The sequence below is a fragment of the Ambystoma mexicanum genome, chromosome 2q (genome assembly GCF_040938575.1).
Source record: "Ambystoma mexicanum isolate Mex_15411 chromosome 2q, UKY_AmexF1_1, whole genome shotgun sequence".
NCBI classification, from domain to species: Eukaryota; Metazoa; Chordata; class Amphibia; order Caudata; family Ambystomatidae; genus Ambystoma; species Ambystoma mexicanum.
The window spans coordinates 1,445,530,369-1,445,542,563 of NC_090924.1; positions in this window are offsets into that span (position 1 = coordinate 1,445,530,369).

The window sequence follows — 12,195 nt, forward strand, 5'->3', positions numbered from 1 at the left end:
CAAATGACATGCTGTCAGTTGTCGTGCATTCCTGTGCATTGGCTTGATGGTCACACCTGTTCATTGTTTGTGGGACATGCCACATATGTAGCAGAAGGGAATGGCTGTTTATGGGCCATTGTATGGGACCACAGAAAGGTGGGTATAGTCTATGCTGAGGGTGTCCAACCCATGGGCAGGTGTTCTTTGCCCCTTGTTCTGAAAAGGCAGCATGCCTATACAGTTGGTCTGGTGGTCCACTTTGGCACTTGGCCTTTCTCAGCACACATGGGTGCAGTCACAGTGTTGACCAGGCAGTTATTCTGTGTCCCACTGGCGTGTTTGTGGCCCTGATGTGGCACCCGAGCAACTGGCCGGATCACCCATTCCTGCAACTGCCTCTGCATGGACATGCATTGGGTGGCGTATACATATGGCCATGTGCTTGCATCTGACACTGTCCATTGGGCCCATCTGAGCTAAGAGACACTATATTCAGTTGGACATTTGCCCTGTGCATTGGCCGAGGGTGTGTGGACAAGCTCACCTCATTGTTCTTGGCTGCTGACACTGGCCTCCGCACCACCAACTCCTTCAATCCCCTCCATGTCAAGGAGGGAGCTGACATTTGTGTGGGAGGAAAGGTTGTTTTTCCCCCACCCCTGCATTCCCTTCCCCGCATGCACTCTATGCTTGCCCCACGACTGGTCACGTACCTTTGGCCAGTGGTGCCGAACAGCCTCGGGTCGACACATATAAATGCAGCATCTGTAAGAGGTCTGAGTACTGACTCCATTTTGTAATGAACACCAACTCCATTTTGTATCTGCCCAAGCAGGCCTCATAGCAAAGCTAGACTGCAGGCCTGCAGCTCTCCCCTGGAGCCACACACAGTTAGACGACTATTTCCCCCACCTCCTCCGCTCTTGAGTCCCTGCGGCTGTCCTGTTCTCACAGAAAACTGGGCGTGAAAGCCTACAAACTAAACACTGTATCTCTCACCTTCCTCCTTACATCACTGCCCTGTGAATGACCAGGCTAGAACCTTGTCCTGGAGAAAAAAACATTAATCTCCACAAACCTGCCTCCTTACATGCAGACGCTGCCAATAAGATATATAACCCCCCAACCTTGTTAGACAGAAAGATCATCCCATAGTCGAATGATAATTATAATATGTTGGCCAGAAGTAAATCACATCATGTGAAAAACATCGCAATCCAAGAATCGTGAATGTAACCAAAGGACGTCCATTTTGTGAAATGTCAGCCATTTGCTTTTTCTTTTTTCTGTTAAATGCTTCGCAAATATATTCTATGCTTCAGATCTGCTGACAGTGCAAGGCCACGGCTTGAACACTGAATGGTAACGCAGACAGGAATATCGAACTGTGAAGAAATACATTGTTTTTCTCTCTCACTAAGTCCTTGAAGTCGAGCAGAAGCTGCATCTAATCAGTAGTCCAGGTGCCGGTTTGTCTTGCAAGCCCTGTTGTAAAAGGCAGTTAAACATGAATTACATTCTCCTAGCGGTGCTCTTCTGCGGAGAATGGTATTCTCTGCTTCAGAACTATCTGACCCTTAGCTCATGAGCCGTAACACACAGATAACATAGTAAGGAATGTTTCTCTGCTAAGAACACAATATCTTTACCGGGCGAGAGCTCCATGTTCCCCATAACAGAAAGCTGTCTCTTCTGCCTTTGCTAGAATAACTATGATTAGACTGAATGAAGACTTGTCATAACGTGTCATAATTGTCAATCACTGAACCCTAGCCAGTATGACACGTATGAGGGCGGGTTGAAATGCCTTAACAAAAGATACTGTATAATGTATAATTGCTGCTTCAGCGCTGTTTGCTCTCTCGCATCTCACGGTTTTTGGGAACACACGTCGTGAGGCGTTGAGACCCAGTCGACCGACTGAGAAACTTTGAATAAAACCAGACTTCTTTGGAAAATGAACCTTGTGTCTGACGTGTCATTATAGTATATGGTTTTGTCCTTTGTTTCCATATGCAGTCTTTATAGCCTAGCAATGATGGCGCCTGAACAGGGTCCCTCCCATTAATCCCCCATTGCATACGTTGAAGTTGAAGAAAGGCAAAAACGAGTGAGGACGAAGTCGTCAAACAGGGATTGGAAGGTGTTCAGGATGCCGCTGTAGATGTGATGACAGACTCCTCCGCAGATCTGTACACAGCCGATCCCTGATCGATGAGCAGCACCGAGGGAGCATCAAGGCGAGGGTCCTGGAAATGAGGCAAATTGAGACAGACACGCGGTTGTGACGATTCTTGGTTTTGTCTGTATATGAGAGAATTGCGTCCTGAGTGACAAATGTATTGATCACGGGAGCCGTGTCCCAACTCTTAAACGTCCTGATATTGGTCGAGTGTTGCACTTGCAATTTCACACGGCCAGGGTAAGAAAAGGGTAAGAATTACCCATGCCTGGGAAATTGTCTTCCTGTTTAGTGAGTTTTTTTCACTACGGAAGACAATCTTTGGAAACTGGCCAGGTCGCGCCACCCGAAGGGTCACCGACACATGAAATGTACATAAAGTATGGTATGCGGGCAATAGTGTTTAATGCAATTTGGCATAGGCAGACCAGACGTGTATCAGACCTTCAGTGGCCTAATAATGGGAACTTTGAATTAGCACGTATTGAACATCTAGAATCAGTATTGCTACGCATAAAGACCAGATACTCAGCAGTGGACGTTGTAAGAGACTGGAGGAAGAAAGCTAATCTCTGTTTGAGAAGTAGGGAGAAACACGTGCGCAGACATAAAACAAATGTAGATAAAGCGCTAGAGCAGGATCAGCATCAGCAGACAGAAGCCATTAGGAACACGGATAGGGCTTTCCAATTAGATGTACACAAAATATATCCACAACAAGATTTGCATACATCAGATGAACTAATAAACAAAATACTAAATGAGCGAAGAAATGAACATCAAAGTACTGTTCCATTTCTACCTCCTCCTTATGTACCTCCTATTCCCGTGATTCCATCCGCACCTGTAGTAAGCAGTTCCTCTCCCCCTGTGCCTGTGACATCATTTCCTCCACCACTTTCAGAGCATGAGTTAGCAGCTTTAGTAGGCAGTTCTACAGAGATGGGGCCTGCGCAAGGAAGTATTAGAATTGTAGTACGATTAGCAAAGGAAAGAAGAACTGAAAAAATGGGCCAAAACGTATATTAATGATGACATTTAAGTGGCTGTGCAAGGTTCCATATCTGATCATAGAGGCCTTGGTGAACAACAGGTCTTGTTAGAATGTATGGGGTATTATCTTGTGAAAATATAGAGTGATTTAAATGATACAGTGGTACCGCAAGAGTTGCATGATTTGGTTGTTCTTTCGAACTTGCGAGACAATGCTGCGAAAGTACGAGAACATGTAGGCCGAACATTTGTGTTTAAGCAAGAACATGATCGATTGCATAAAGAAGTATTGAAAAAAGATAAACCGCATATGTCGTACGTTCATAAACGTTTTCTTCCGCCGTTAAAACCTGTTAGTGAAGAGATGAAAATGTGTACGTGAGATGCGCTTAGATGGATTACGGGGGCTGCCATTTCTCCAATTGAAGTGCATGATACGTTTAGTCAGTATACACCAGAAATCTAGAGAAAGGTATTACAAGTTATGGTGGAGTACCTACAGAATGAATGTATGAAGAATAAGATATTTTGTCTTGCTGATTTAATGACAATTTATGAAAGAGCATTTTCACCTGATACTGGAACGACTGTTTTTTCACTTGATCTAGCTTTGTTGCTTAATAGACAAACAAATGTAGAATTCCCTAGTTTGCAATTACCCATGAGGGAGGTGCCTTCCATGTTTGTCTCAAAAGTAGCGGTTGCCACTGATGGAGCGATTCCAGCGCGAACGATAGAAGCCCATTATATTGCACAGTTTGTACATATTCCTTTTTCCAGGCAAGAAGTGAATACGATCAAGCAGACCGTTCCTGACGTTAGAAAAAATCTGGGTGGATTCCATAAGGAAATTGAATCGGTTTTAAATTTGTCTGTTATACACTGAGTGACATTGATTTATTGTTCCCTGTGATTCTTCCAGCAGACATATGGAAACAGATTAGAAGTATAAATGATACGCCGATGTTAGGCGATACATGGGAGAACTGAATTAGAATTGATAGTGAAAGAAAGGCGAAGGAGAAGCCTCCGCAAGTAATTATGACTTTGCCTTTACAGATAGTAGAGAAATTGAAAACTTTAGTGCCTGAAAAGAGAATAGTGTGGGATAAATTGACTGCTTGCTTACTGGGCAAATCGGAAGGAGCAACAGATTTTTTTTAACGATTCGAAGATGTATTTGCAGACTTTAATGGTTAAGATCTAAGTACTGACATCTGAAAGTGTAAGCAATATCACAAAGCAAAGTATTACATATGCCCCAATATTATGAGAATCGAGTAAATTCAGAGAAGGATAAGGAAATGAGGGAAAAAGGAGACTTGCTGTAAACAACTTTACCTATTTTCAACTCAGTTTCTTAATCTGTCCCAGGTCTCCCTCAGCCTGGCCCGGACCTTTCTATCACAAGTTCCTTTATCCCAACCAATCTCCCTCAGTCGGGCTCAAATCAGTTATTGTTCACAAGTTCATAAAAATCGAAGCTTTTTGACTGCGTAAGGCTTTTAGCTAGGCCTTTGTGTGTCCACTATGATTATTTCACTTCTGTGGTTCACAACTTTCATTCTAGCATCAGACCTTCGACTGGCCACTTGCAATATGCCTGACCATTATATCGCTCCACAGCACTCGCCGTTTCTCAAAGGGTCATTCTCACAGGTCATTTCCGTTCATACTTCTATCTGCACTTTGGCCACTTTCATGCAGCCCGGCCTTGCACAAGTTTACTAAAACTCACCGGCTGCATTCGCGGCTTTGATCAGTGAGCCAAGGTCGACACCATGACGTCTACTCCACCTCCCTGACTCTAGTGCGTGAGAATGGTGGGTATCTTGCATACGCAATGTGGGTTTCCCCAGCTTAGCTTCGCCTCTCAGGGTCTCCCTCAGCCGGGCTTGGACCCCTCTGCCACTCACACGGATCTCCCTCTGGTTTTGTAAAGTTTAAAAGTCTTTGGACTTCATGTCTCAGAATGTGCATCTCTCATTTGCTTCCATTTCACCATCCACCCAAAACGATGTTCCAGAGCTTTGGGAGCTGCAGGAGTTCAAGGGGATAATGAGTTGAGGTCAGGGTCTCACCATCTGCCCCTCTGAAGCCTGGGCTCTCTTGGTTTGCCCAGGGGAGGAGCTCTGGTGTGGGTACCGTCAGGCAACCCCAGCTGCCCCTGGTTTGGCTCTCTGGAGGTACATCTGCTACTCCACATTGCAGCCTCCCTGTACTCCCATGCCAGTGCCCGGGCAGTCCTTCCTCCAGGCCTCCACGTGCCTCTACAGCTCAAGTCCTCCTCTGGCTTCTCTGCACCCTCCAGCATCCACAGCTCGCTCCCAGTCATACGTCTCAATGTCTGCAATTCAACCTTGATCACGTTGAACCCATTCACTGTGTTGTTCGCGAGCTGGACTAGTTCCCACCTCACTATTTGCAACCATTTGGCATTGGCTGCAGCCTGCACATCCGGCACGAGTAAAGATAGAAAAAAGGATTCGGCTGAGCTGAAAAGCCTGTATTCTTCTGGTATTTCAGCAAGCAATGTGGAAGAGTCTTTGGATATGTAATTCGATCTTTCATCATCTGCGGTTGTTTGAACTGTCCTTTTCCTAGCCGGATGTGGGGCTCTTGTGTGGGTACCATGCTCTTATCTTCATTTCCGACAGCGGGAAAACTCGTTGGTGCATCTGCAGGCAGTACTCGCCCCGCCCCTCTTTAAGGTGTTCTTCTGGGATTACTATTCGCGCTGAGTGCAGTGTGACCAGCGAACAACAGCCCCTCCTTAATGGTGGGAGGTGCAAGTAAGCCTGTCGGCCGCATACCCAGTAGTATTACATCAGCGCCGACGTTCCTTTCTTCATGACTGTGATCAAGAGAGTTTTATTGCAGTGTTCATTTGTGCTTACAAAGACTGTACCATTTCTGCGGAAACAGACTATATTCTTCATTCTTGTGCACTTGCACCAGCTTTTCCATTGCTGCAATCCATGTCAACTTTGTGATATGCTCTGTCCAGTTTTGCGCACAGAAAGTGACCGCTCATGTTATCCTTTCCTTGCTGTATGTTACTAGTACCTCTGCCAAGCAAGGTAGTGTGATATCCTGCCAGTAGTTATTGACATGTTTCCGCCTTTCACCATCAGATAGGGTAGTTCCACATACTTGATGTTTTTCGGATCTTCGTTGCACTTTACCAAGTCTGGGCCCACCATTTGCAGTTGCACACTATGTGCCTGTAATGTTCCTTTTATTCTGCATAGTGCAAGATGAACTAGGCATTGTGCCTCCATAATTGGGACTGCTTGCGGTACTAACACCTTGGGAACCCCTGACGCATGTTTAATGTTTTGTTACTTGGCATTTATATAGCACCTTATGTATCATTGGTATGACCTCAAAGTGCTGGTAGGTTGAACGCCCTCGGGAACTGCAGTTCAAGTCAGTAGAGAGAGAGAGTGTCGTATGGTGCGTGGCCGCACCGTATATGTGTGCAGCTGGTGTGGTTGTTGCATGATAGCCGCTTCTTAGCAGTAGGTGTGGTGCTGAGATCAGTTGGATGTGTTCAGTCTGGAGGGTGGACACCCAGCCTGAGTTCTGGCTGCGTTAGGCCTGAGGAGACTCCTAAGCTAGCCGGTATGTGCTTCAGCTAGCTGTGTTTTTTAGGCTGATGAGGTGTTTGTGGGGTCATGTTAGTATGAGAACAGCTTGGCCGAATGTGTCATAGCATAGCTGTGTTCTAGTTGAATGATGGTGTATAGGAGAGAGTAAGCATAGTAGTGTGATATGGTGGTGTTATACCGAAAAAATTATCACATAGCCGAATGATACGTATAATATGTTGGCCAGAAGCGAATCGCATAATGTGACAAACATCGCAATCTGAGAAACCTGAATGTAACCAAAGGGAGTCCATTTTGTGAAATGTCGGCCATTTTCTTCCATGTAACACTTTGCAAATGTATTCTATGCCTTAGATCCGCACACGGGGCGAGGCCACGGCTTGAACTCTGCAATGCTAACGCAGACAGGAATGCAGAACTGTGCAGAAATGCATTGTTTTCCCTCTCACTAAGTCCTTGAAGCTGAGCAGAAGCCGCGCCTAATCAGTAGTCCAGGTGCCGGTTTGTCTTGCAAGCACTATTGTAAAAGGCAGTAAAAACATGAATTATATTCTTCTAGCAGTGCTCCTTCATGGAGGATGGTATTTTCTGCTTCAGAACTGCCTCACCCTTAGCTCGTGAGCCATAGCAAACAGATAACATAGTATGGAAGGTTTCTCTGCTAAGAACAAGATATCCTTACCGAGCCAGAGCTCCTCATAACAAGAAAACTGTCTCTGCAGCCTTTGCTAGAATAACTAATGTTTAGACTGAATGAAGACTTGTCATAATTGTCAATCACTGAATCCTAGCCTGTATGACATGGATGAGGGCGGGTCGAATAGCATTAGCAAAGTATGATGTGTCTATATATATTGCTGCTTGAGTGCTGTTCGCTCTCTCTTGCATCTCACAGTGTCTGGGAACACACGCTGTGAGGCGTTGAGTCCCAGTCGCCGACTGAGATACTCTGAATAAAACCAGACTTCTTTGGAAAACGAACCTCGTGACTGACGTGTCTATGGATATATGGTTATTGTGCCTTATTACCATTTATGGCCAGCTAAAATGTTGCCCGAATAGGGAGCCTCCCATTAATGCTCCATCGCATACGTTGAAGTTGAAGGAAGGCAAGAACGCGTCGAGGACGAAGCTGTTGGACTGGGATCAGAAGGTGTTCGGGGCAGCCCTGCAGAAGTGATTAGAACTCCTCTGCAGATCTGTACACAGCCATCCCTGATCGAGCAACGCCCATAGAGCATCGAGGCAAGGGTCCTGGAAACAAGGCAAATTGAGCCAGACACAGAGTCGTGATGATTCTTGGTTGCGTCTGTATACGGGCGAATTGCGTCCTGAGGGACAAATTGGTTGATCAGGTGAGTTGTGCACCGATTCTTAAACGTCCTGATATTGGACGAGAGTTGCACTTGCAAGTTCAAATGCCCAGGGTGAGAAAAAGGTAAGAGTTAACCATGCCTGGGAAATTGTGTTCCTGTTTAGTGAGATTTTTTCACTGCGGTAGACAATCTTTGGAAGCAGGCCAGGTCGCGCCACCCGAAGGGTTGCCAGCACATGAGATGTACATAAAATACGGAAGAGGGGCAATAGTGTTCAATGCGGTTTGGCATAGGCAGACCAGATGTGTATCAGACCTTCAGTGGCTGAATAATGAGAGCTTTGAATTAGCGCGTATAGAACATTTAGAACCTGTTTTGCTACGTAAAAAGGCCAGACCTGCAGCGTTCGACGTTGTAAGATACTGGAAAAAGGAAGCTAATCTCTGTTTCTAAAGTAGGGAGAAACACGCACGTAGACATAAAACAAACACAGAGAAAGTGCTAGAGCATGATCAGCAGCAGCAGACAGAAGCCATTAGGAACATGGATAGGGTCTTCCAATTAGACATATAGAAAATATAACCTTCACAAGATTTGCATACATCAGATGAACTGATAAATAAGATATTGCATGAGTGAAGGAATGAACATTTAAGCACTGACCCAGTTGCACCGCCTCCTTATGTACCTCCTCCTGTTGCTATTGCTATTCCCACGATCCCATCTGCACCTGCAGTAGCCGTCCCATCTACACCTGTGACATTTACCTCCACCTCCTTCAGAGCATGAATTATACACTTTATCTGACACTTCTGCAGCAATAGGGCCTGAAAGAGGAAATATTAGACACTTGTAGTATGATTAGCAAGGGAAGGAAAGACGAACTGAAAGAGTGGGCCAAAACATATATTGATGATGACGATGAAGCGGCTGTGCAAAGTTTCATATCTGATCATAGAGACCTTGGTGAACAACAGGTATTGTTAGAATGTATGGGAGATTATCTTGTTAAAATATGGAGTGATATTACTAATACAGTGGTACCGCAAGAGTTGCGTGATTTGGTTGTCCTTTCGAATTTGCGAGATAATGCAGCAAAAGTACGAGAACACGTAGGGCGAATATTTGTGTTTAAGCGAGAACTTGAACGGTTGCATAAAGGAGTAATGAAAAAGTTCAACCGCATATGTTGTATGTTCGGAAACTGATTTTTCCGCCGTTGAAACCTGTTAGTGAAGAGATGCGAATTTGTACGCAAAATGCACTTAGATGGATTACGGATGCCGCCATTTCCCCAATTGAAGTGCATGATACGTTTAGTCAGTATACACCAGACATGCAAAGACATGTTACAAGTTATGGTGGAGTATTTACAGAATGAATGTATAAAGAATAAGATATGTTGTCCTGCTGATTTAATGACAATTTATGAAAGAGCATTTTCACCTGATACTGGAACGACTGCTTTTTCTCTTGATCTAGCTTTGTTGCTTAATAGACAAACAAAGGTAGAAACCCCTACTTTGCAATTACCCATGAGGGAGGTGACTCCCACTTTTGTCCTGAAAGTAGAGGTTGCTGCCGATGGAGAGACTGCAGCGCGAACAATGTCCCTTTTTCTAGGCAAGAGGCAAGAGGTAAATACTATAATGCAGACGACCCCTGATATTAGGGAAAACCCAACAGTATTCTATAAGGAAATTGAATCTGTATTGAATTCATCTATTTTTACACTGAGTGACATTGATTTACTGTTTCCCGTGATTCTTCCTGCAGATATATGGAAACAGGTTAGAAATATAAATGACGCACCGATGTTAGGCGATATGTGGGAGAATTTGATTAAAATTGATAGTGAGAGAAAGATTGGAGAAAAGCCACTGCAAGTAATGTTGTCCTTACCATCGCGAATACTAGAGAAATTGAAAATCTTGGTGCCCGAAAAAAGAACAGTTTGGGATAAATTGACTGCTTGTTTACAGGGCAAAGAGGAAGGAGCAACAGATTATTTTAACCAGTTTGGAGAGGTATTTGCAGATTTTAGTGATCAAGATCTAAGTACCGAACCTGGGAAGAGATTGTTCATTGATAAGTTTGTGCGAGGGTTGTTACCAAAAATTAAAACTTTAATAATTACATCTGAAAGTGCATGGCAAGCGAAATCACAAAGTGAAATACTACATATGGCCCAATATTATGGGAACAGAGTAAATTCAGAAAAGGATAAGGAAATAAGGGATAAAAGAGATTTGAAAACAAGAGTGTTGTTACAACAAGTAGCAAACAATAATGGAGGTTGTGGGAACGCAGAGTCCAATTTGCATTAACGTCCAACATGCAAGGGGGTCCAATAGCGATCAATCAATGTGCCTATTGTAGACAAGAAGGCCATTGGCAAGTAGAGTGCATGCAGATACAGAATAGAAATCAGACTATTCCGAGGAGACAGAATAGAGGTTGTCCAGGAATACTAGGGCAGAATCAAAACCAAAAGGGATCACAATGTCAGGAAAATCAGGGTAAACAGAATCAACAACGAAACAATATGAATGGTGGAAATGTTTTTGATAATGAGTCCAATGCATATTACTCTGACGATTTAACATCAGACGATGTACTGTTCTACTAGGACAGCCGAAACAGGGGTTGGAACCAGTACCTATTCCCTTTGACCAGAAAGGGCACTACATAGAAATTAAGGTTGTGAATAGGGATCACTTTTTTTAGTGGACACAGGTGCACAAAAATGTTCAATTGACCATCAGCGGGTTCCAGAAATACCACAGTCAGGGCATAGAAATGTCTCAGTAGGGTTCTCAGGTACGCCAGTAATTAGTCCAGTTTCATAAAAAGTACCTATAACACTAGGTCCATTTACAGATTCTTGCCAATTTCTTTTGATGAAAAATTGCAGTGAAAAGTGTTGGTATTGAATTTGTTGAAAACATTGAATGCAGTCATTTGTTGTTCTCCTGATGGAGTGTATTTGACGATTTCGCCACAAAAGACTCCTGTTTCACAATTTTTATCTATGCCACTACCGACTGAATTGAGTAAAGTACCGGCTTGTATATGGGCAGTGAACGACAATGGTGCTGGTTGTTTGAAAGTAGAACCAGTAAAAACAATTTGAAAGAAGGAATCACATTGCCACGTATTCCGCAATATAACATTTTGGCTGAGGTGGAAAGAGCATTGAAGTGCATAGTATCAGATTTCATTACAAGAAATGTAATTGAAGAAACTGCTGGTAGTATTTGCGATAGTCTGATTCCTCCAGTTTACAAGAAAGGAGGTAATAATATTTTTATAATTGATTTACGCGGAGTGAATACAGTGGTTGATCCGTAATTTTCAATTAGTCTCGGATGTGACTACAATTTTGACTATGATTCCAGCCTCTTCTTTGTGTTTTAGTGTAATTGATTTGAAAAACACATTTTTTAGTATCCCAGTGCATCCAGATAGTAGATATGTGTTTGCTTTTACACCAGGAGGACGTTCATTTACATTCACACATATTCCACAGGGTTACACTGAAAGTTCTAGTATTTATAGTAGAGTATTGAAGGAACAACTATACATGCTTGAATTACCAAAAAGGTGCGTATTGTTAGAATACATTGATGACTTACTCATAGCAGCAGACACAGAAGATTTTTGTAAAGAAAGCACTGTTGCATTATTGACACATTTAGCGGCACATGGACACAAGGCATAGCTAAATAAATTCCAGTATTGTCGAAAGGAAGTGGCCTATTTGGGCTACCTCCTTTCGAAGGCGGGAAGAAGACTGACACCAGAAAGAATAGAAAGCATCTCTGATATGCCTATTCCAAATACACAGAAAGAAGTCAGGGCTTTAATTGGCATGGCTTCATGTTGTAGGCAGTGGCTCGCTAACTTTTTAATGATTGTGAAACCAATAGTGGCATTGACAAGGAAGGATGTTACCTTACCTTTGCATCGGAACATGGAATGTCAAGAAGCATTTGACCTGCTCAAAGCAGCATTGTGTTCAGCTCCAGTTTTGGGCATGCCAAATTATGACAAGAGTTTTAAGTTATTTGTGCATGAAAATAATGGGTGTGCTTTGGCTGTTTTGACTCAG